Raw genomic sequence first — 22522 nt, 5'->3', positions numbered from 1 at the left:
GTAGAAATAGCATTATATAATAGGAGAGAGATGGAGAGATAAATATGTATTGCCCTTTAAAAATACATTTCTATAGTGCTTAATTTTATTATGTTATATTCTTATAAGTTTAAAGATTTTTCTTAACAGCCCCAGAAAAGCCTTCCATTTTCATTACAAAACCAACCACCTCTCACTGGCCCATCGTCTAAGCTGGAACACAACTAATCTGATGTCCCCAATAACTCAATGCTATATTCCTATGTGAAACAGCAAAGGTAATGCCCCAGGCTTCTTGTGGTTTTGGGATAACAGAAGGCAAGTTTGTTGTTTTTTAATGATTCTGTGCCTGTTTTAACTTAGTGAGGAATGCTCAGATGCAACCGTCTCAGACATAGAAACCATTTCATTCTGGAGGTGAGGTGACTCAGTCTAAGGTGACCCCAGGATCCCCCCAAAGTGAGTGCCCTATAACCAGAGGAAGACAAAGACCTGAGTGGGGCAGGTGGCCAAGTTTGAATGAGAGCATTCACCGCTTTCCAGGTGGAGATGGGCAGTAGGCAATTTAGGAGGAGCTGAGGAGGGGCCTGCAGCTGGGAGAGACTAGATCTCACCACACAGGCAGAGTGGGGGTCCACAGCACGGCAAGATGGCAGAGGAGGACCCAGGGTGGTGGTCTGGGACCCAGGGGGCAGGGGCTTGAGAGAACGGGAAGCCAGGGAGGAGAAGAGTGGGTAGTCTCAGATACCAAGGGGAAGAGAAGCACTAGAAAAGGGGCAGACCCTGTGTCGCATCCTGGAGAGAACTGGAGAGGAACCTCAGACTTGACCCTGACAAGGACTTTCTTGACCTTGACCTGAGATATTTCAGAAAGAAACAGAGATGAGAGCCAGGGGCCATTGCCCTGTCTCCAGGGTGAGAAGACAGTGCCTGGTGCAGGCAGCATGGATGTACAGATGACAGGTGGATGGAAGGACAGATGACTAAACATGTAGACGTTTAAGCAGATGCATGGACAAGTGGATGAAGGGTGGCTGCGTGAATACACAGATGCTGGACAAATGGATGGACGTCCTGGGCACAGAGCAATCAACAGCTGCAAAGTATGGTCTGAGGAGGCTTCATGGATGAGGTGGGGTGGATCTGCATCTCCATGAGCAGACACCAAAGCAGGGGTGTCTCCATAAATGCTTTGAGTCAGACATGGCCCTGTGTCCTTAGGTCTAGGGATATGAGAAAACTTACAGACCCTAAAATAAGGCCACATCCCTTGGTCAACTGAGAGGGATACATCACTGTGATTTTCTGAGCTCCTGCTGTGTACAGCTGCACAGTCAACACAGTTTGCAGGAAGGACACACTGGGGTCACTCCAAGGCTGCCTTGGACAGGGTGACAGAACTCGGGGGAGGGGGGCTGGCCAGCCACCTGCACTGTGCCGAGAATGCAGCCCTGCCTGCTGAGCCTGTGCCTGTAATGCCCCACAGGTTGCTGCTCCAGCCCGGCCCCCAAGAGGCAGGCCCCAGGTGCTGGCCCCACGGGTTTTGGTCTGAGTCTCAGTCATGGTGGTATATCTTTGGCAGTGGGACCCAGCTCTCAGTCACATGTAAGTGGCTCTCCAAGCCTCTCCCTGCCATCCCACCTCCTGCTGTCTGTGCAAAGTCTGTTTTCTCTCCCTGGGGGCTTTGCCCTTCTGCCCATTCCAGCTTTAGGGTCCTTGCCTTTCACCATGGGTTCTGGGAGAGGTAGGTGGTGTCAGGACAGCTCACAGAAAGGATCCCAGCAGCAGGAGCCTTCCTATCCCAACACTCGGACATGGCCAGGTCTGGGGACCTGGGCGAGGGGTTGCTCAGGGACAGGGGCTCCTTCCCTCTTCTAAGGCAGGTCCCTGAGAAGGGGCAGAGACTGGTTCTGATCAGAGGTTCTAGCAGGCATTAGAGACAGCCCCTGACTCTCCAGGGTCTGGGTTGAGGGCCTGAGGTCCATCTAGGCTGGGAGAAGCACCCAGGAGGCCCAGGGGCATGGCCGGGGCTGTGACCCCAGCACCCAGAGGCACGGGATCCCTCTGAGGGAGGGCCAGCAGAGGGTGGAAAGGGCTCTGACTCTTGCTAGGCTGTGCTATCTGAGCCTCTGCTGGGCCATGAGGACACAGGGACACTGAGGGACAGGACAGACTGGGTGAGGTGACCAGAGCCCAGGGCTAGTCACAAAGGAGCAGATCTGGAGCCCCTGGGGTCCATGTCTCCCCTGACCATGGCCTGGCCTCCTGCCTTCCCTGAAGGGCACAGTAGACCCAGTGGCCCAGGAAGGGGGAGCAGAGGGCAGCTCAGAGAAGCTCTGGCTGCTGGGTGGAATGAGAGGCTGCTGGGGCAGCCATGGGGGTCACTCTGCCCTGGTTTGGGGAGCATTCCCAGGAGCCAAAGCAAAAGTGAGTCACTGGGGGGGGGAGGGGGGCCTCACTGGGACAGAGCCTGAGGGGGCAGGAGGCTTCAGGACCCTCCCTCACATGCCGAGCACAGGCTGGGGCCGTCCCCACACAGCCCTGACTGTGCTGCTGGGAGGGTGGGACCTTTGTTCAGAGGAGTCTCCAGGCACTGAAAGAATGAAGTGAAGGCCATGGCTGGGGCTGGGGTTCAGCAGGTCAGGGCCAGATTCCAATCTCAGCCTCTGGGGACCGGAGAGGAGCAAGGCTGCCCAGTTATGAAGGGAAGCTGAGGCTGCAGAGGGGATGAGCAGGGTCTACTCAACTGGGAGAGACTTGGAAGGGCTTTGGGAGGGGGCAGGACTGTTTGTTCCCTAGGCAGCTGATGGGCAGGAGGGGAAGAGAAAGGAGCATGGTCCCTGGCGGGGGTTGGGGGAGGATGGGGACAGATGGTTGCATTGTGAGAGAGCTCCCCAACACCCAGACCCATCTCTGCTATGTCACATCCCTCTGTCCCTGCAGGTCAGCCTGTGGTCGCCCCCTTGGTCACTCTGTTTCCGCCCTCCTCAGAGGAGCTCAAGGCCACCCTGGTGTGTCTGATCAGTGACTTCTACCCAGGCACAGTGACGGTGGCCTGGAAGGCAGATGGAGTCACCATCACCCAGGGTGTGGACACCACCCAGCCCTCCAAACAGAGCAACAAGTACATGGCCAGAACTTCCTCAGCCTGTCACATGGACAGTGGACATCGCATAGCTGCTTCACTTGCCAGGTCACCCATGAGGGGAAAACCACGGAGAAGAGCGTGGCCCCTGCACACTGTCCTTAGGGACCAACTCTCATCCACCTATGGGGTCTGGAAGCTGCAGGACCCCAGGAAAGGGCTTCTCCTTCCACCCCTTCCCTGATATCCTGGCCCTCCCCACCCCTGCATCCAATAAACTCTCAATAAACATCTTCATTGTCAATCAGACATCCTGCTTGGTCTCATTTTTTTAGTCTCTTATTTAATCTGCAACCTCCCTGGAGTTCTCTGGTTGGGGGAGTTTCCCACACCCAGTGAGGAGGCAGCCCAAGGGGCGAGACTCGGGGTCTTCTGAGGACGTCACACAGGAAACACCCCAGGAAGGAGAAGTTTGGTCACTGACATCAGGGCCTCTGACCTCTCCTTTCTCCCCTTCCTCCTCCCAGGAGAGGGCCCCCCACTCCTTGCCTCTCTCTTGGGTGGAGACGTCCTTGACTGACCTCTGCATCCTCCTACCCCATGCCTTCTTTCCTCAGCCTGAACCTCCTCTGCCCCTGGCCCCTGCCCCCTGGAAAGTACCCACCTCCTCTTCCCTGCTCAGCTCCTGCCTGCCTGCCTCCATTCCCATCACCCCTGGTGATCTGGACAGCTCACAGGGCACACAATGCTTCAGAGCTACTGGATTCATGGGCTTTGAAATTCAGTGGCTGCCTTGAGTCCTCACTCCATGGCAGCTTCAGAGGCAAAGGGGAACAGAGAAACCCAGGAAAGAAACTGTCTCACAAAGGGACTGCCAGGAGGCAGGCACCTGAGGGGTCTGGCCAGGCAACAGGAACTCCACAGGAGACTCAGCCACCAGCTAGGGAAGGAGCTGGAGGAACCTTCAGAGAACTGGGTCAGGATCTCCCCCACAGCCAACCTGAGACTGATGGGGAAGAGAAACCCGAGAGACCCCCCAGGCTCAAGAACGTGTCACGTGGTCCCAGTGGCACATCAGAGCCTCTGTGGGATCAGGCTGAGCGGGACCCACGGCCATGCTTGAGCCTTTCCTGCCATAACCACTCTCAACCGCCACAGCTTCCTCCTGAGAGCACTGCTCATACTGCAAGGGTCTGTTGTGGAAAATTTCCTACTGGGGCCCTCAGAAAGCCCTGGGATTTCCCAGAAACTTCTGGGGGATATGGGTGGAGTTGTCATTTATTCAGGTAGGGAAACAGCCCAGAAGTGGGAGCAGGAGGTACCACATGTTTCTCTTAGAAAAAAAGTATTTATTGGAGGGATACAGACAGAGACACAGCTAGACAGAACTCCCATCTCTTGGTTTCTCTCCTCAATGTCCACAGTGACAGGGACTGGACTGATGCTGAGACCTGGGAGCAGGTCTCCCATGTGGGAGGCAGCAAACAATTACTCAGCCATCACCACTGCCTCCTAGGGTCTGCATCAGCAGGAAGCTGGGGTCAGCAGCTGGAGCTGGGAATGGAACCCAGGTATTCCAATGTGGACACCAGGCTACATGGCCCCTCCCTACAACACACCTGTGCTGAGCACCTTCTGCTTCCAGGAACTGTCTAGAGTGTCAGGATTTCTTTTATGCATGCAGCGTGAAGGAGTGAGAATCTTCCATGAGGACTGCAGGTTGGAAAAGCATTAGTACATTTTTGTGTGTATAGTCATGTACAAATGGCAATAACCATAGAAATCTTATCTTGTATGCTTATAATTACTTATTGAAAATGACAAATTTGCCAGTGCCACAGCTCACTAGGCTAATCCTCCACCTGCAGCGACAGCACCCCAGGTTCTAGTCCCGGTTGGGGCACCGGTTTCTGTCCCTGTTGCTCCTCTTCCAGTCCAGCTCTCTGTGTGACCCAGGAGTGCAGTGGAAGATGGCCCAAGTCCTTGGGCCCTGCACCCTCAAGGGAGACCAGGAGGAAGCACCTGGCTCCTGGCTTCGGATTTGCAAAACGCCAGCAGCAGTGTGCCGGCCATAGGGGCCACATGGGGGGTGAACCAAAGGAAAAAGGAAGACCTTTCTCTCTGTCTCTATCTCTCTATCTCTCTCTCTCATTGTCTAACTCTGCCTGTCCAAAAAAAAAAAAAAAAGAAAATGACAAATTTAATGAGACATTTATTAATTTCTTAATTCTTAAATAATTTGAAATTTCTGTCTTGCAAATCACCTGAACATACAGTTTGATATTTGAATGTAGTACTCCTGCAATTATCGACTATCATCATTCTCTGTCCAGGAACAGTCTGACTTTTTTTTATTTTTGTGAGACAAAAAGGTAACACGACATCCACTATCTAGACAACATAGTCAATGAAAATATATGCTCAGGAGAAGATATTTAGGATTCTCATTTCCTGTGTATCTGAAACTATTTCTGGTGAACACCAAATCTCCATGTCCATCCCCAGCTCAGAGCAAGACCCCTCTTCTGTTTCTATGAGATTGGCAGCTGGAACACCACCTGTGTGTCTAAGTAGAATCACAGAGGACTGGTCCTCCTTTGACTGCCTTATTTCACTGAGAACAACCCAGCATCCCGATTCTGGACGAATCGCGAGAAGAATTGAAACTGGGATGGAAACATCTATATGCTTCCATGTTTTCTGCAGCACTATCCCTACCAACTGAGACATGGAAACAAGTTCGGCATCCACTGACGGATGAAGGAATAAACAAACGGTGGTGCATGGACACAGTGGATCATCCTCCTCCTTTCAGAGGAGGAAATCTTGTCCTGCAGGAAATGTAAATATGTATGAAAGTAGCTGGAACACTTGGATGGGACAAGATGGAGAACTCCATATAACCTATCACTCACACAGATGAAAGTGAAATCTGAGCAGAGGGCACATTCTTCAGCACTCTTAGAAGGCCACAATGAGAGGCAGATTGGATTAAGTGCAAATCTCAACAACAGCCTGATGGGGGTCAAGGTGGGTTTCTCACTTCACTTTCAGCCTCCTCCAATGCAGGTGAAGTCTGGGTACCACTAAATGGAAAACCAAGGGTGAATCCCTGTCTCTCTCCAGAAATGTGAGAAGGAAAATTTGGGGTATCAAGGAGAGGATTATACCAATTTGCTTTGTTCATCTCACTTCACTGACAAAGCTGTCCTAATGTCTCTACAGTGGTTAAGGGATAACCTTGAAAATTACTATATTTCGATTCTCAGGGCGGAGCCAAGATGGCGGAATAGTGAGGGCACACACCGATAGTCTGGGAAAATTTAGTTTAATAAAAGCGGAGTTACGGTAGCCTCAGAAAAAGGATCAGGAAAAAAATTGCAGAGGAAACTCTTCTGGAGCTATTCGCTGTGACTCAAATGACCTACTGGGAGAGCAAGGTCGCCCACCACGTGGGAGCCGAACCGCGGGAGCCGCAGAGTCTGAGCACCAGTGCAGGAAGGGGAGTCTGTGTGACAAAGACACCAGCGGGGAGAGGAGGGACGCCCAGGGCTCCGAGTCCACACATCGGCACTGGAAGGGCAAGTGAGCTCAGTAACTGGAGACATTGGCGGGGAAACGGCAGACAGAATTTTTGAGGGACGCGGGTTTTGAAGCGGGAAAGTCCAACAGACTGACGACAGGAGAGAAGGAAAAATAAATAAATAAATAAATAAATAAATAAATAGTTGGAGGCATACTGGTACAGACAAGTTCCACTCTCCGCCAACCTTGCAAAGGCAAGCAAGAAACAAAGAGCAGGGATATACATAATAAAAGGGGAGAGTTAAGGCTACAATTCAGTAGCCTACGCAACCCAGTGGGAGTACGCAGGAGAAACTGAGCCTGCACAGACTCTTTGGATAGAAGCCAGCGGAAGCTAAATACCATCCATTCTGCTCAGTCTTGCAGTATTACTTACCCCCTGAACAAAAAATAAAATAAAATAAAATAAATGAATAAATAAATAAAGAGAGATTTACCACGCATAACCTGAGGGTGTCACCTTTGCACACCTGTAACCCTGAAGAACCAAGCAGAGCTCTCAGGCCACACCCATCTCAAGCCTCCAAGGCTCCTCCAACAGCAGGCAGTCCACTTAACACGGACATAGTATAATAATAATAAAAAAAAACCTCACAGTGAGGGAAACAGAATTAACCATGCCAAGCAATAAACACAGAAATCGAGGGAACAAGATCAACGATGACATTATGATGCCTCCAAATAAACAAAACACCCCAAACCAAGATTATGAAGATGATGAGATAGAAGAAATGCAAGATATGGATTTCAAAAAATTTATGATAAGAACAATTAGAAGTTTTCAAAAGCAAATCCTTGAACTACAGAAATCCTTATTGGACAGGATTGAAAATCTCTCTCGTGAAAACGAAATTTTAAGGAAGAATCAAAATGAAACACAGAAACTAGTAGAACAGGAAAGTGTGATAGTGAAGAGAAATCAAAATGAAATGAAGAGCTCAATAGATCAAATGACAAACACATTAGAAAGCCTTAAAAACAGAATGGGTGAAGCAGAAGAGAGAATATCGGACTTAGAAGACAGAGAACAGGAAAGGATACAGTCAAACCAAAGAAAAGAAGAGGAAATTAGAAATCTATAAAATATTGTTGGAAATCTACAGGATACTATTAAAAAAACCAACATTCGGGTTCTAGGAGTTCCTGAAGGCATGGAGAGAGAGAAAGGATTAGAAGGCCTTTTTAGTGAGATACTAGCAGAGAACTTTCCGGGATTGGAGAAGGACAGAGACATCCTAGTGCAGGAAGCTCATAGAACCCCCAATAAACATGACCAAAAGGGATCCTCACCACAACACGTTGTAATTAAACTCACCACAGTGAAACATAAAGCAAAGATCCTAAAATGTGCAAGAGAGAAACGTCAGATTACTCTCAGAGGATCTCCAATCAGACTCACAGCAGACTTCTCATCAGAAACACTACAGGCTAGGAGGGAATGAGACATAGCACAGGTGCTAAGAGAGAAAAATTGCCAGCCCAGAATATTATATCCTGCCAAGCTCTCACTTGTGAATGAAGGTGAAATAAAGACCTTTCATAGCAAACAGAAATTGAAAGACTTTGTGGCCACTCGTCCGGCCCTGCAAAAGATACTTAAAGATGTGCTACACTCAGAAACACAGAAACACGGCCATCAATATGAAAGAAGGGAAAGGAAGAACACCTACCAGTAAAAGAGCATGGGAAGCTCAAAGCATATACTAGAAAATATCTCCGGGAAAATGGCAGGGCAAAGTCAAACGTGAATGGCCTGAACTGTCCAGTTAAAAGACACAGACTGGCTGACTGGCTTAAAGAACAACACCCAACTATTTGTTGCCTACAAGAAACACATCTCTCTAACAAAGATGCAGGCAGACTGAAAGTGAAAGGTTGGAAAAAGATATTCCATGCCAACAGAAACCAAAAAAAAGCAGGTGTAGCCATATTAATATCAGACAAAATAAACTTTAATACAAAAACTGTTAAGAGAGACAAAGAGGGGCACTATATAATGATTAAGGGTTCAATTCAACAGGAAGATGTAACTATTATAAATGAATATGCACCTAATTACAGGGCACCGGTCTATTTAAAAGATATGTTAAGGGACTTAAAGGGAGACTTAGATTCCAATACAATAGTACTGGGGGACTTCAATACTCCACTCTCAGAAATAGACAGATCATCCGGACAGAAGATCAACAAGGAAACAGCAGATTTAATCGACACTATTGCCCAAATGGATCTAACAGATATCTACAGAACATTTTACCCTACATTAAAGACTTCACATTCTTCTCAACAGCGCATGGAACCTTCTCTAGGATTGATCACATACTAGGCCATAAAGCAAGTCTCAGCAAATTTAAAAGAATTAGAATCATACCATGCAGCTTCTCAGACCACAGTGGAATGAAGCTGGAAATTAGCAACTCAGGAAACCCCAGAAAGTATGCAAACACATGGAGACTGAACAACATGCTCCTGAATGAACACTGGGTCATTCAAGAAATCAAAAGAGAAATCAGAAACTTTCTGGAAGTAAATGAAGACAACAACACAACATATCAAAACTTATGGGATACAGCAAAAGCAGTATTGAGAGGCAAGTTTATAGCAATAGGTGCCTATATCAAGAAATTGGAAAGGCGCCAAATGAATGAGCTTTCAGCGCATCTCAAGGACCTAGAAAATTTGCAGCAAACCAGACCCAAACCTAGTAGGAGAAGAGAAATAATTAAAATCAGAGAAGAAATTAACAGGATTGAATCCAAAAAAACATTACAAAAAATCATCCAAACGAAGAGCTGGTTTTCGGAAAAAATAAACAAAATGGATACCCCATTGGCCCAACTAACTAAAAAAAGAAGAGAAAAGACCCAAATCAATAAAATCAGAGATGAAAAAGGAAACATAACAACAGACACCACAGAAATAAAAAGAATCATCAGAAATTACTACAAGGATTTGTATGCCAGCAAACAAGAAAATCTATCAGAAATGGATAGATTCGTGGACACATGCAATCTACCTAAATTGAACCAAGAAGACATAGAAAACCCAAACAGACCCATAACTGAAAGAGAAATTGAAACAGTAATAAGGGACCTCCCAACAAAGAAAAGCCCAGGACCGGATGGATTCACTGCTGAATTCTACCAGACACTTAAAGAAGAACTAATCCCATTTCTTCTCAAACTATTCAGAACAATCGAAAAAGAGGGAATCCTCCCCAATTCTTTCTATGAAGCCAGCATCACCTTAATCCCTAAGCCAGAGAAAGATGCAGCACTGAAAGAAAATTACAGACCAATATCCCTGATGAACATAGACGCAAAAATCCTCAATAAAATTCTCACCAATAGAATACAACACATCAGGAAAATCATCCACCCAGACCAAGTGGGATTTATCCCTGGTATGCAGGGATGGTTCAACATTCGCAAATCAATCAATGTGATTCACCACATTAACAGACTGCAGAAGAAAAACCATATGATTATCTCAATAGATGCAGAGAAAGCATTTGATAAAATTCAACACCCTTTCATGATGAAAACTCTAAGCAAATTGGGAATAGAAGGAACATTCCTCAATATAATCAAAGCAATTTGTGAAAAGCCCACAGCCAGCATCCTATTGAATGGGGAAAAGTTGGAAGCATTTCCACTGAGATCTGGCACCAGACAGGGATGCCCACTCTCACCACTTCTATTGAACATAGTTCTGGAAGTTTTAGCCAGAGCCATCAGGCAAGAAAAAGAAATTAAAGGGATACAAATTGAGAAGGAAGAAGTCAAGCAATCCCTCTTTGCAGATGATATGATTCTTTACTTAGGGGATCCAAAGAACTCTACTAAGAGACTATTGGAACTCATAGAGGAGTTTGGCAAAGTGGCAGGATATAAAATCAATGCACAAAAATCAACATCCTTTGTATACACAAGCAATGCCATGACTGAGAAAGAACTGCTAAGATCTATCCCATTCACAATAGCTACAAAAACAATCAAATACCTTGGAATAAACTTAACCAAGGACGTTAAAGATCTCTACGATGAGAATTACAAAATCTTAAAGAAAGAAATAGAAGAGGATACCAAGAAATGGAAAAATCTTCCATGCTCATGGATTGGAAGAATCAACATCATCAAAATGTCCATTCTCCCAAAAGCAATTTATAGATTCAATGCAATCCCAATCAAGATACCGAAGACCTTCTTCTCAGATCTAGAAAAAATGATGCTGAAATTCATATGGAGGCACAAGAGACCTCGAATAGCTAAAGCAATCTTATACAACAAAAACAAAGCCGGAGGCATCACAATACCAGATTTCAGGACATACTACAGGGCAGTTGTAATCAAAACATCATGGTACTGGTATAGAAACAGATGGATAGATAGCCGGCGCCGTGGCTCAATAGGCTAATCCTCCACCTTGCGGCGCCGGCACACCGGGTTCTAGTCCCGGTTGGGGCGCCGGATTCTGTCCCAGTTGCCCCTCTTCCAGGCCAGCTCTCTGCTATGGCCAGGGAGTGCAGTGTAGGATGGCCCAGGTGCTTGGGCCCTGCACCCCATGGTAGACCAGGAAAAAGCACCTGGATCCTGGCTCCTACCATCGGATCAGCGCGGTGCGCCAGCTGCAGCGGCGGCCATTGGAGGGTGAACCAACGGCAAAAGGAAGACCTTTCTCTCTGTCTCTCTCTCACTGTCCACTCTGCCTGTCAAAAAAAAAAAAGAATAAAGTTTAAAAAAAAAAAAAAACAGATGGATAGACCAATGGAACACAATTGAAACACCAGAAATCAACCCAAACATCTACAGCCAACTTATATTTGATCAAGGATCTAAAACCATTTCCTGGAGAAAGGACAATCTATTCAATAAATGGTGCTGGGAAAACTGGATTTCCACGTGCAGAAGCATGAAGCAAGACCCCTATTACACCTTACACAAAAATCCACTCAACGTGGATTAAAGACCTAAATCTACGACCTGACACCATCAAATTATTAGAGAACATTGGAGAAACCCTGCAAGATATTGGAACAGGCAAAGAATTTCTGGAAAAGACCTGGGAGGCACAGGCAGTCAAAGCCAAAATCAGCTCTTGGGATTGCATCAAATTGAGAAGTTTCTGGACTGCAAAAGAAACAGTCAGGAAAGTGAAGAGGTAACCAACAGCATGGGAAAAAATATTTGCAAACTATGCAACAGATAAAAGGTTAATAACCAGAATCTACAAAGAGATCAAGAAACTCCACAAAAACAAAACAAACAACCCACTTAAGAGATGGGCCAAGGACCTCAATAGACATTTTTCAAAAGAGGAAATCCAGGCCGGCGCCGCGGCTCACTAGGCTAATCCTCTACGTTGCGGCGCCGGCACACCGGGTTCTAGTTCCGGTCGGGTTGCCGGATTCTGTCCCGGTTGCCCCTCTTCCAGGCCAGCTCTCTGCTGTGGCCAGGGAGTGCAGTGGAGGATGGCCCAGGTCCTTGGGCCCTGCACCCCATGGGAGACCAGGAAAAGCACCTGGCTCCTGGCTCCTGCCACTGGGTCAGCGCAGTACGCCAGCTCCAGTGCGCCGGCCACGGCAGCCATTGGAGGGTGAACCAACGGCAAAGGAAGACCTTTCTCTCTGTCTCTCTCTCACTGTCCACTCTGCCTGTCAAAAAAAAAAAAGAGGAAATCCAAATGGCCAACAGGCACATGAAAAAATATTCAAGGTCACTAGCAATCAGGGAAATGCAAATCAAAACCACAATGAGGTTTCACCTCACCCCGGTTAGAATGGCTCACATACAGAAATCTACCAACAACAGATGCTGGCGAGGATGTGGGGAAAAAGGGACACTAACCCACTGTTGGTGGGAAAGCAAACTGGTCAAGCCACTATGGAAGTCAGTCTGGATATTCCTCAGATACCTGAAGATAACCCTACCGTTCCACCCACCCATCCCACTCCTTGGAATTTACCCAAAGGAATTTAAATTGGCAAACAAAAAAGCGGTCTGCACCCTAATGTTTATTGCAGCACAATTCACAATAGCCAAGACCTGGAACCAACCTAAATGCCCATCAACGGTAGACTGGATAAAGAAATTATGGGATATATACTCTTTAGAATACTATACCGCAGTAAGAAACAATGAAATCCAGTCATTTGCAACAAAATGGAGGAATCTGGAACACATCATGCTGAGTGAAGTAAGCCAGTCCCAAAGGGACAAATACCATATGTTCTCCCTGATCGGTGACAACTGACTGAACACCAAAAAGGAAACCTGTTGAAGTGAAATGGACACTATGAGAAATGGTCACTTGATCAGCATAGCCCTGACTGTTAATGAACAACTTAATACATTATCCCTCTTAGTAGTTTTTTTGTCTGTTCTACTTAATATGACTGGTTTAATTCTGTAATTAATACACAGTTATTCTTAAGTGTTGAAATTTAACTGAAATGTGATCCCTGTTAAACATAAGAGTGGGAATAAGAGAGGGAAGAGATGTACAATTTAGGACATGCTCAAGCTGACTTGCCCCAAATGGTAGAGTTAGAAACATACCAGGGGACTCCAATTCAATCCCATCAAGGTGGCATGTACCAATGCCATCTCACTAGTCCAAGTGATCAATTTCAGTTCACAATTGATCATAATGAAAGGACTAAGAGTCAAAGGGATCACATAAAGAAGTCTAGTACCTGCTAATACTAACCGATAGAATAAATAAAGGGGAGAGTGATCCAACATGGGAAGCGAGATACTCAGCAGACTCATAGAATGGCGGATGTCCTTAACAGCACTCTGGCCTCAGAATCATCCCTAAAGGCATTCTGATCTGGCTGAAAAGTCCATGAGAGCATTTCAGGCATGGAAAGCCAAGACACTATGGCAAAAAAAAAAAAAAAAAAAAACAAACCTAAATGAAAGATCTCTGTGAGTGAGATCCCAGTGGAAAGAACAGGTCTTCAAAGAAGGAGGTACCTTTCTCTGAAGGGAGGAGAGAACCTCCACTTTGACTATGACCTTGTCTAAACAAGTTAAGAGTCAGAGAACTCAAGGGGCTTCCATAGCCTTGGAAACTCATGACTGGAGCATGGGGAGATTACTGAAGCCATAAACAAGAGTGTCAATTTGTAAAGTCAACAACAGGAGTCACTGTGCACTTACTCCTCATGTAGGATGTCTGTCCTTAGCGTGCTGTACAGTGAGACTTAATAACGAGTACTCAAACAGTATATTTCACTTTGTGTTTCTATGGGGGTGCAAACTGTTGGAAGCTTTACTTAATGTATACTAAACTGATCTTCTGTAAAAAAAAAAAGAAGAAGAAATTATCAATCCTCATCTTGACTCTCACTGGGATTAAACATGACAATAGGTCTGATCTGATTTCATCATCATTTAAAAAATCATCTATTATTTTTCACTTTATGTTTCTGTGTGGGAGCAAGCTGTTGAAATCTTTAGTTAATGTATGCTAAACTGGTCTTCTGTAGATAAAGAGAATCAAAAATGAATCTTGATATGAATGGAAGGGGAGAGGGAGTGGGAGAGGGGAGGGTTGCGGGTGGGAGGGACGTTATGGGGGGGAAGCCATTGTAATCCATAAGCTGTACTTTGGAAATTTGTATTCATTAAATAAAAGTTAAAAAAAAAAGAAAATTAGTATATTTCAGCTAAAAAGAACCAGAAAGAATAGTGTTCTCCAAGTAATAAGAGGAAAATCTCTGGTTTCTTTTTCTCATACTATTTCACATTACAGGTATTCTTGTCGGTGGATCTGGACCACAGCATGAGCGTAAACACCACTGAGAAGAACATGCAAGAGCAGCACTTGCAAAATTCAGGAGAACTGTGCACATCAGAGAGCTGCAGGGGACAAATAGTCTGCAGATGAATCAGCACAAGATGTGAGATCCCTCTGACTGCACATACACAGGCCACACACCAGAGGAGGAAAGTTGCGGAGCTGAGCCCCCACAGAACCAAGCAATTGACTTCCAGGTGACCTCTGAAGGGGACAAGGTCTGAGTGGACACAGCTCCATGAAAATGAGTTGAAAACTGCACAAAGGGGCACCACTGTAGGACATGAGCCAAAACACCAAGATCAGTTAGATGTGCGCTATGTGGTTTGCTTCACAGAGCAACAGAGAAGGAAAATGAGCATCCTCCTGAGAGTTTTTAGTCTCCCACACTGTCCAGAATACCACGGAGCAGTACACAACAAAACATAGAGATGACTAGGACAGTCTGATCAGCTCTCAAATAAAAAGACCACCGATTGGCTCTGAACCTGTCCTCATAGAGGAATGACTAGGGACAGCATCTCCTCTAACCATTTCCAAAGAAGGAAAGGCAAATGCTCTTGAAATTAATGGCAAGAAAGTGTTCTGAGCAGAGGAAGAATTACATGAAAAACACAAGCTGGCAATGTCAGGCCTGAACGTACAACATTCATATCAAAATGCAATGGATGGAATCAGGACCAGAGTGTAGAAAAAGAGGAAGGATCAGATTACATGCCAATCAACAGAAAGGTACAAGTTGAAGAACAAAGAGAAGGGAAGAAGGTGGAGGCTAAGTGAATGGAGCCTCAGAGATGTGTGAACCAGAGCAAGAGTCCTAATGTTTGGGAGCCTGAAATGGGGGGGGGAGAAATGGGGGAGCAGTGAACAACAAAATCTATAAAGAATCCAATGGCCAGGAAGATCATCCTTTTGGGAATACAATCCAAGTAGCTCAGAAGCATTACAGAGACATGTGAACAATCCACAAAAAAAAAAGGGGGGGGTCTTGAAATTAGAGCCAATGGCATGCTCCCAACAAGGGAATACCCACATGAGAGGGTTTGACTTCTCATCAGAAAACACAAAGTCCACAGGATACTAGAACCCTGTCCTCCAAGTGCAGAAAGAAAAGATCTCCCAGGATTCTTGAGGGAACCAAGACACCCTGAAGGATCTCAGCCCCCTATGCAGAAAAAGGAGGGGTGATGAACAAGAAGGAATACTAAGAGCAGTCATCAGAAGACCACTTGCCATCAAAATAGCACCAAGTGGATGGAATTCTTCAGGCTAAAGTGAAATCCTGCCCACAGGAAGTCTGGTACATCAGGAGTAATGAAGAGCAGGAGAAACGTTAAGGATTTAAATCACTGCTGGCTGTGTTTTCGCCCTTAAATTCTCTAAACGACATCTGCAGAACCCAAAACAGAAAGCACAGACTCAGAGGGTGAGGCTACATTTGTACAAAGGTCACACCAAGGGGAACAGTCACAACAGAGCAGAAGGTCAAAGAATCGTGCGGCCCTAAGGTTTCATTACTCTGCTGAACAGGAAGAAAAGGGACCCTAATCAGATGAGAAAAGCAACAGGACCCACAGTGCTATGCCCAGAACAACTGAAACACAAAGACACGCTCTAGGAAAGCTGGATGTGGGCCGGCATCATGGTGCAATGTGCGATCCCACACCCTGAGGCACTTGCAGCTCCCTGCTAATGTGCCTGAGAAAGCAGCAGAGGACGGCCCAAGTCCCTGCGCCCCTGTACATGTGAGAGACATGGAGGAAGCTCCTGGCTTTCTCCTGACCTGCCCTGACTGTGGTGACAACATGGGGAGAGAACTGGCAGGTGGAGGATCATTCTCTCTCTAATTCTGTCATTCATAAATAAAAAAATTTTTTTTTACGTAAGAGGATGAAGTTGGGTCACCTCAGGATCTAGATCTGGGAATGGAGCAGCAACAGATTGATAAGCAGGTCTTTGTGGAAATCCAACTTCGAGTTTCCCCAGAGAACCCCCAGGAATGGAATCTCAGTTATATGGTCAGCATGTCTCTCCCAGCCTACCTGGCCCAAAACTATGCTGCCAGCACCTCAGGCTCTGAGGGGCACATGCATTTCTGCTCTGAGGGCTCTCTCCTCAGTGTTTCCAGGACAAGGGAAGGAGGACCCACACTTGGGGACACCAATGCGGCCATAGCCTACAGGACCTGCTTGTCAAGAGACTGCTCCAAGCACTCACCCACCTGAGGGTTAGGGATTGGGCAATGGGTCCTGCCCAGTGCCCTGAGGGCTCTAGGCCCTGGAAAAGCACTGAGGGGGCCACTGCACTACCAATACCTCACGATGCTCAATACAGACACCCTCTGCCCTCAGTAGGAGCCTGGAGGGACACAAGAGTCCAGAGGGGATCGGCAGCCTTTGCTGGGGCACTTGCATCTGTGTCATCTGCACAGAGAGCAACTCCTGAGTTGGAAAACTCCTTGGCAAACTCCATCCCTAGCCTGTGCCCTTGACACACCCATTTCCAGGCCCTGCTCTCTCTATAATGCGCACCCCTAGCAGCAGATTTTGTGCCAAGTGCCCATTCTATGATGACTAATCTATAGATGTGGCCTTTTGGCCTTAGCCCTTCGGAGCGATAGCAGCCAAAAGTGCTTTGGGAAGTCTAATATTAGACTCTCCAGCTTATTGTCAAAAACTTTGGGGAGCAAATTTTGCCACCTCTCCAGCCCCAGCAATTGGGCCTGAACACTGACCTAAGGGGCCCCTAGGTCCAGGTGGGGGTCACAATCCCGCATCTGGCCCTGGACCAGTTGGTCCACGGGCAATATACCATAGGTCTTACAGACCAAAAATCAGAAAACCCAGTCTGATGATGAGAAAACTCAGGGCCATCGTGGCACTGCTGACCACTGTCTGTGGGCTTCAGACTCAACAATATGTGTCCTCCAACAGAGTGAACATCAGCAAGGCCAGGATGCCACCACCCCCTGAGCCAGGTAACCTGATCATCATGGAAATCTGAAAGCTTTGTAGGGGAGCACGTGTGTGTGCAGTGCTGTGGTGCAGTGGGCTCAGCCACTGCCTGCAACACCAGCATCCCAAAGGAGTGCTGGGTTGAGTCCCAGCTGCTGCACTTCCAACCCAGCTGCCTGCTAATATACCTGGGAAGGCAGTAGAACATGGCTCAAGTACATGGCCATTTTGGGAAGCACTGGTGAAGTGCCAGGCCCTTGTCTGGCCAGCTACCATGTCATCTGTGGTGGCCATTTCAGGGTCAAATCAGCAGATGGAAGCTTCTTTTCAATTTCTTACTCCCCAAATCAACCTTTACACATAATTCATTTGTAACAGAAAGCAAAAGCACTTTGGGAGGTGACGCTGAGGTCACCCAGGTGCACAGCAGTACACATCGTTCCTGCTTTTTCCCTTCTTGGACCTGTACTGAGTACACCTGATCCTACCAGATGAACCAGCAATGGGAGGTGGAGGAAGCAAGCCTGCAAAATATATTATCCATTCATCCAGGATATGGACACTTTATCCCCTGATACTCTTCCACAGGAGGAAGCCATGGACATCTCTCCCCCTATACTCCCCAAGGAAAACATCACCCCCATATGTTCCCTGAAAAGAGAGAGCTATAAACAACTCATCCCTCTCTGCTCCCCTACAGGAAGAAGTCATGTACACCACTCCTCCATATACTCCACCTCGGGAGGAGGAGCCCATGGACACCACGCCCCATAAGAACCATCTTCTTGGCTGGAACCGATGGACACCATGCCTCCGTATGAACCATTTTGGCCAGAACCTATGGACACCACACCCCGCTATGTACCATCTTGGCCAGAGCCCATGGACACCACATCCCCTTATGTATCATCCTGGCTGGAGCCCTGGACACCACAACGCCTTATGAACCATGTAGGCCAGAACCAATGGACACCCCACCCCCATATGAACCATCTTGGCCAGAGCCCATGGTCACCAAACTCACATAAGAACCATCTTGGGCAGATCCACACCTCCCCAAGTTCCACCACGGGAAGAGCCCAGGGATACCACAGTCCCAACATTCCACCATGGGAGGAGCCTATTGACCCACATCCTCCTTTGTTTCCCCCATGGGAGGAGTCCCTGGACATCACAACCTCCTAAGCTCCACCAAAGGAGGAGCCAATGGACACCACAATGCCATAGGCTCCTCCTCCAGAGTACCACCTGGACACCACACCATCCTATACTCCACCAAGGGAGGAACCAATGGTTACCACTATCCTCCTCCAGAGGAGCCCATGGACACAACACCAACCTACACTCGCCCTCCAGAGGAGGCAATGGACCCTTCACCCCCTGTTTCCAGCATAGTCCATGGAAATGTCAACTGCATCTCCTGCCCTCTGTTTGCCTCCCACTGGTCCCAGGGGCAGTTTTATGCCTGGCCTTCCCACCTTTCCTTGCATCTTCATACCCAGTTTCCCAGCACCTATGGATATAGACCCTCCCGCGTGACCCTTCCTCCCTCCCCTCCAGGACATGGCACAACTCTGCCCCCAGGCAGCTCCTTTCATGGCCTCCAGCTGGCTCCTCGCCACACAAGAGTCTTATTTAATATTAAACACCATAATCGTTTTGTTTTTTGTGTCTGTGCTCTGTAGATCCAGTGTGAGAAATGCTGGCTTGTGTGAGTGCTGACAGGAGGTCAGATCCTAGGGGAAAATGTTCCTGTGGTGCAAGAAACAGGGGCTGGAGGGTTGGGGGCTAGGGAGTAGAAGGAGCCAAAGGCCATAATGACTCCTCCTGAGCAGAAAAGCTGTGGCTGATGGGCCAGCACCTGTGTCAGCATAGTGGGTGAAGCTGCAGCCTGCAGTGCTGGCATCCCATATGGGTACTGGTTCAAATCCTGGGAGCTCTACTTCTGATCCACCTCTCTGCTATGGCCTGGGAAAACAGTAGAAGATGGCCCAAGTCCTTGGGCCCCTCTACACATGTGGGACACCTGGAAGAAGCCTCTGGCTTCTGGCATTGGATCAGTAGAGCTCCAGCCTTAGGAGTCAATTGGAGAGTGAACCAGTGGATGGAATTTCCCTGCCTTTCCTTCTCTCTCTCTGTAACTCAGACTTTTCAATATATGAATAAATCTCTAAATGAAGGAAAAACAAAAACGAAAGCTGTGGCTGAACTTAAGGGATGGGGCCCAGGATCAATGAGCCCAGGAAGGGAGGAGACAGGAAGGGTCATTCTTGCTGTGGTAGCAACCACTTCTCACCTCCTCTCTGGGCTGAAATTGGCCGGATCACTCCTCACACACACCAGCAGTCTACACTCTACACATTCACACCTGGTCCCTTAGGGAAATCTACACTCACAGCTCAGCCAGAAAGCACACATCTGGCATCGAAGCTCGCAGGCCATGAAGAACAGAGGAAGAAAAATTGCTCCACAATAACCAAGGATAACCATATCTCTAGGATGTCACTGATGCCCGGGTGATCTGATTGTCAACATGCAGAGATGTCCTCCTTGCCGCTCTTCCATTCAGATCTGGAAAGGGAAAGCAAAGAGACGATTTGCAGGGGAAACAAGCTAAGTTAGAGTCCCATTTTACAAAAAGGGATTAATTGATTTATATCTTTTAACCCACATGTACAAAGCATATCAACAGTCACTCCCAGCCATGCCACAAGACAAAAGCTGAACACCTGAAGTCACCAACTCGTCTTATATCCTACAGAAAAGTGAGGTCACTGACAAAACATGCCTCCAGAAATTGCCTTGACTGTCAGATGCAGAGAATCCCAGCTTAACTGAGCACAGGCCTCTGCTGGGGCTCAAATGTGGGTAGGGAACACAGACTGTAATAGGTCAACTGCTGGGGGCACAATGTGCACATGCTAGAGAGGAGAAAACTCCGGGGGGGCAATCTTTGCTAAAATAAGGGCTAACAAAGTTTTTAAAAACTTATTTTCATTTTAATTATTAGGAGAGCTGCAATAAGAGATGGAAACAGCCATACTCAGATCTTCTTTCCTATGGCCCACTTCCCACATGCCTGGAATGCTGTCATCTTCCTTCTTGCTCTCTCTCACACAAATCAAACCCCAAACCATGCTGCATAACCTGGACATATCTAGGAAATACCTAGTCCCACATACATGCCAGGGCAGGTGCATCCATCAATCTGTGGCCTGGACTTCTCAAGACATCAATCTCATCATAATCAAGTCAGGTCTAAGGAGATAGGCATTGCAGTACAATAGATTTGCCATCTGCTTGGGATGCCCCCATTCCATATTGGATTTCCTGAGATAGAGTCCCACCATTGCTTCTGATCCAGCTTCCTGCACATGTGCACCCTGGGAGGCCCAGGTGATGACCTCAGTGCTTGGGTTCCTGTCATTCATGTGGGAGCACAGGATGGAGTTTCTGGCTTTAGTCAGGCCCAGTCCCACCTTTGTATTTGTATTAGCAGATAGAAGGTCTTGAGATCTCTCTCTCTCTCTCTCTCTCTCTCTCTCTCTGTGTGTGTGTGTGTGTGTGTGAGAGAGAGAGAGAGAGAGAGAGAGAGAGTGTGTGTGCATGTGAGTGGGTGTGTGTACATTTCAAAGTAGGAAATGGATTCTATAAGAAAAACATGAAGAGTCTGAGACTAAATTCTGGATGTAGTGTTGGCACAGAAAACAGACGTGGGTACAGCTAAGGAATTTGAATAAACTGTGGCCTTTAGTGAATAATAAAGCATCAGTATAGGTCACTGATGGCAATGAACACACCACACTAAGGAAAGATGTCTATACGAGCTACTTCCAGCAGTTCCTTTATGAAGGGACTTCAAAAGGTCATGGAAAATGCATATTATGAGTAAACTGACACATGGACTTAAATTCTTTCTGCAACAAGGTAAATTCAGCTTTTCCCTCATTTCCTCCCCAAGGAGTCTGAAGTTTTCTCACCTGGTTTTACATTTTGATCTTTTGCTTGACACTGGGATGCCCATTCACCAAACCACCTTCAGGGCAAATATCTATCAAGACCGAGGCTGGACCTCTCAGGGCACTCCCTGAATTCCTTGTCACTGCACATGCATCCCACTCACAGGAATTACTACTGTGCTCAGAGGATTCAACCTTCTCTCTCATACTCCCTATTTTCTAGTCCCTGGAATAAAGACCTAAGGACTGAATGCTTTAAGCCTCGGACAACCGCACTGAATGATCCTGGGTACAGACATGGTGACATGTCAAAAACAAAGCACCACCCAGAAAAGCAAGGGCCTGGCTTCACCAGCAAGACACAGGGAGGTCTTAGCTCAGCCCTAAGCACTCGATTCTGTCCATCATCTAGAACAGGTTCGCACCTCTGCACATTTGTCCAAACTCACCTCTACCAGGGCCAACCACTGCTCTCCAGAGCACACAGGAAACAACCTGACAGCAGACAAGGGCCACACCTCAAGGCAGCTGTCATTCCTCAGCAGCTCTTTATGTCAAGGCTTTGCCGGCAACACCACATTCAGTTCCTCCTCCCTCCAACCTCACTGACAGGAGGGTGCAGTTACAAGTTCAGCTGAAAGCTAAGAGTATGGATTGCAGACCCCCACCATGAGAGAGGTACTTGATGGGTCTGGGCCTCAGTGTCCAACATGTCAACTGGGGCTACTAACAGTCTCTGCAGTACAAACAGCTGCTGCCTGAGCTCTGCTGCTCCCATTGCTATTCCCATCCCATCCCCATTTGAAAGAGGAAGGAAGGAGAGGTCCTAAGATCCCAGCTCATGGCTTCAGATCAGCCCAGCTCTCACAAGTTTAACCATTTGAGAAGGGAATCAATGGATGGAGCATCTCCAGTAGATGGAGTATCTCGAAAACAACCCCCCACCCCTTAATATTACTGTGCCTCTCAGATAAATAAATAAAATCTTTAGAAAGAGATCAAGATGCATCTTTTCTGTAGGTTCACCATGCAAATGTCCACATCAGCCTGGTTGAAGCCAAGCCACAGCCAGCAGACAGGAAGGCACTCTGGGTCTCTTACCTGAATCACAGGCAACCAACAGCACCCAGTATCACCTGCTGCCTCCCAGGGTGCAC

At 47.2% G+C, this 22522-nt stretch overlaps 1 pseudogene; it reads right to left on the bottom strand.

Annotated features, from left to right (window-relative positions):
- Nucleotides 1-22522, bottom strand: part of LOC127485151 (protein APCDD1 pseudogene) — a 98595-nt pseudogene that overhangs the window by 39620 nt on the left and 36453 nt on the right.

The sequence above is a fragment of the Oryctolagus cuniculus genome, chromosome 21, assembly GCF_964237555.1.
Source record: "Oryctolagus cuniculus chromosome 21, mOryCun1.1, whole genome shotgun sequence".
Lineage (NCBI taxonomy): Eukaryota > Metazoa > Chordata > Mammalia > Lagomorpha > Leporidae > Oryctolagus > Oryctolagus cuniculus.
The sequence above is the reverse complement of the archived record's forward strand: the minus strand, read 5'-3'. Positions and strand labels throughout refer to the sequence as shown.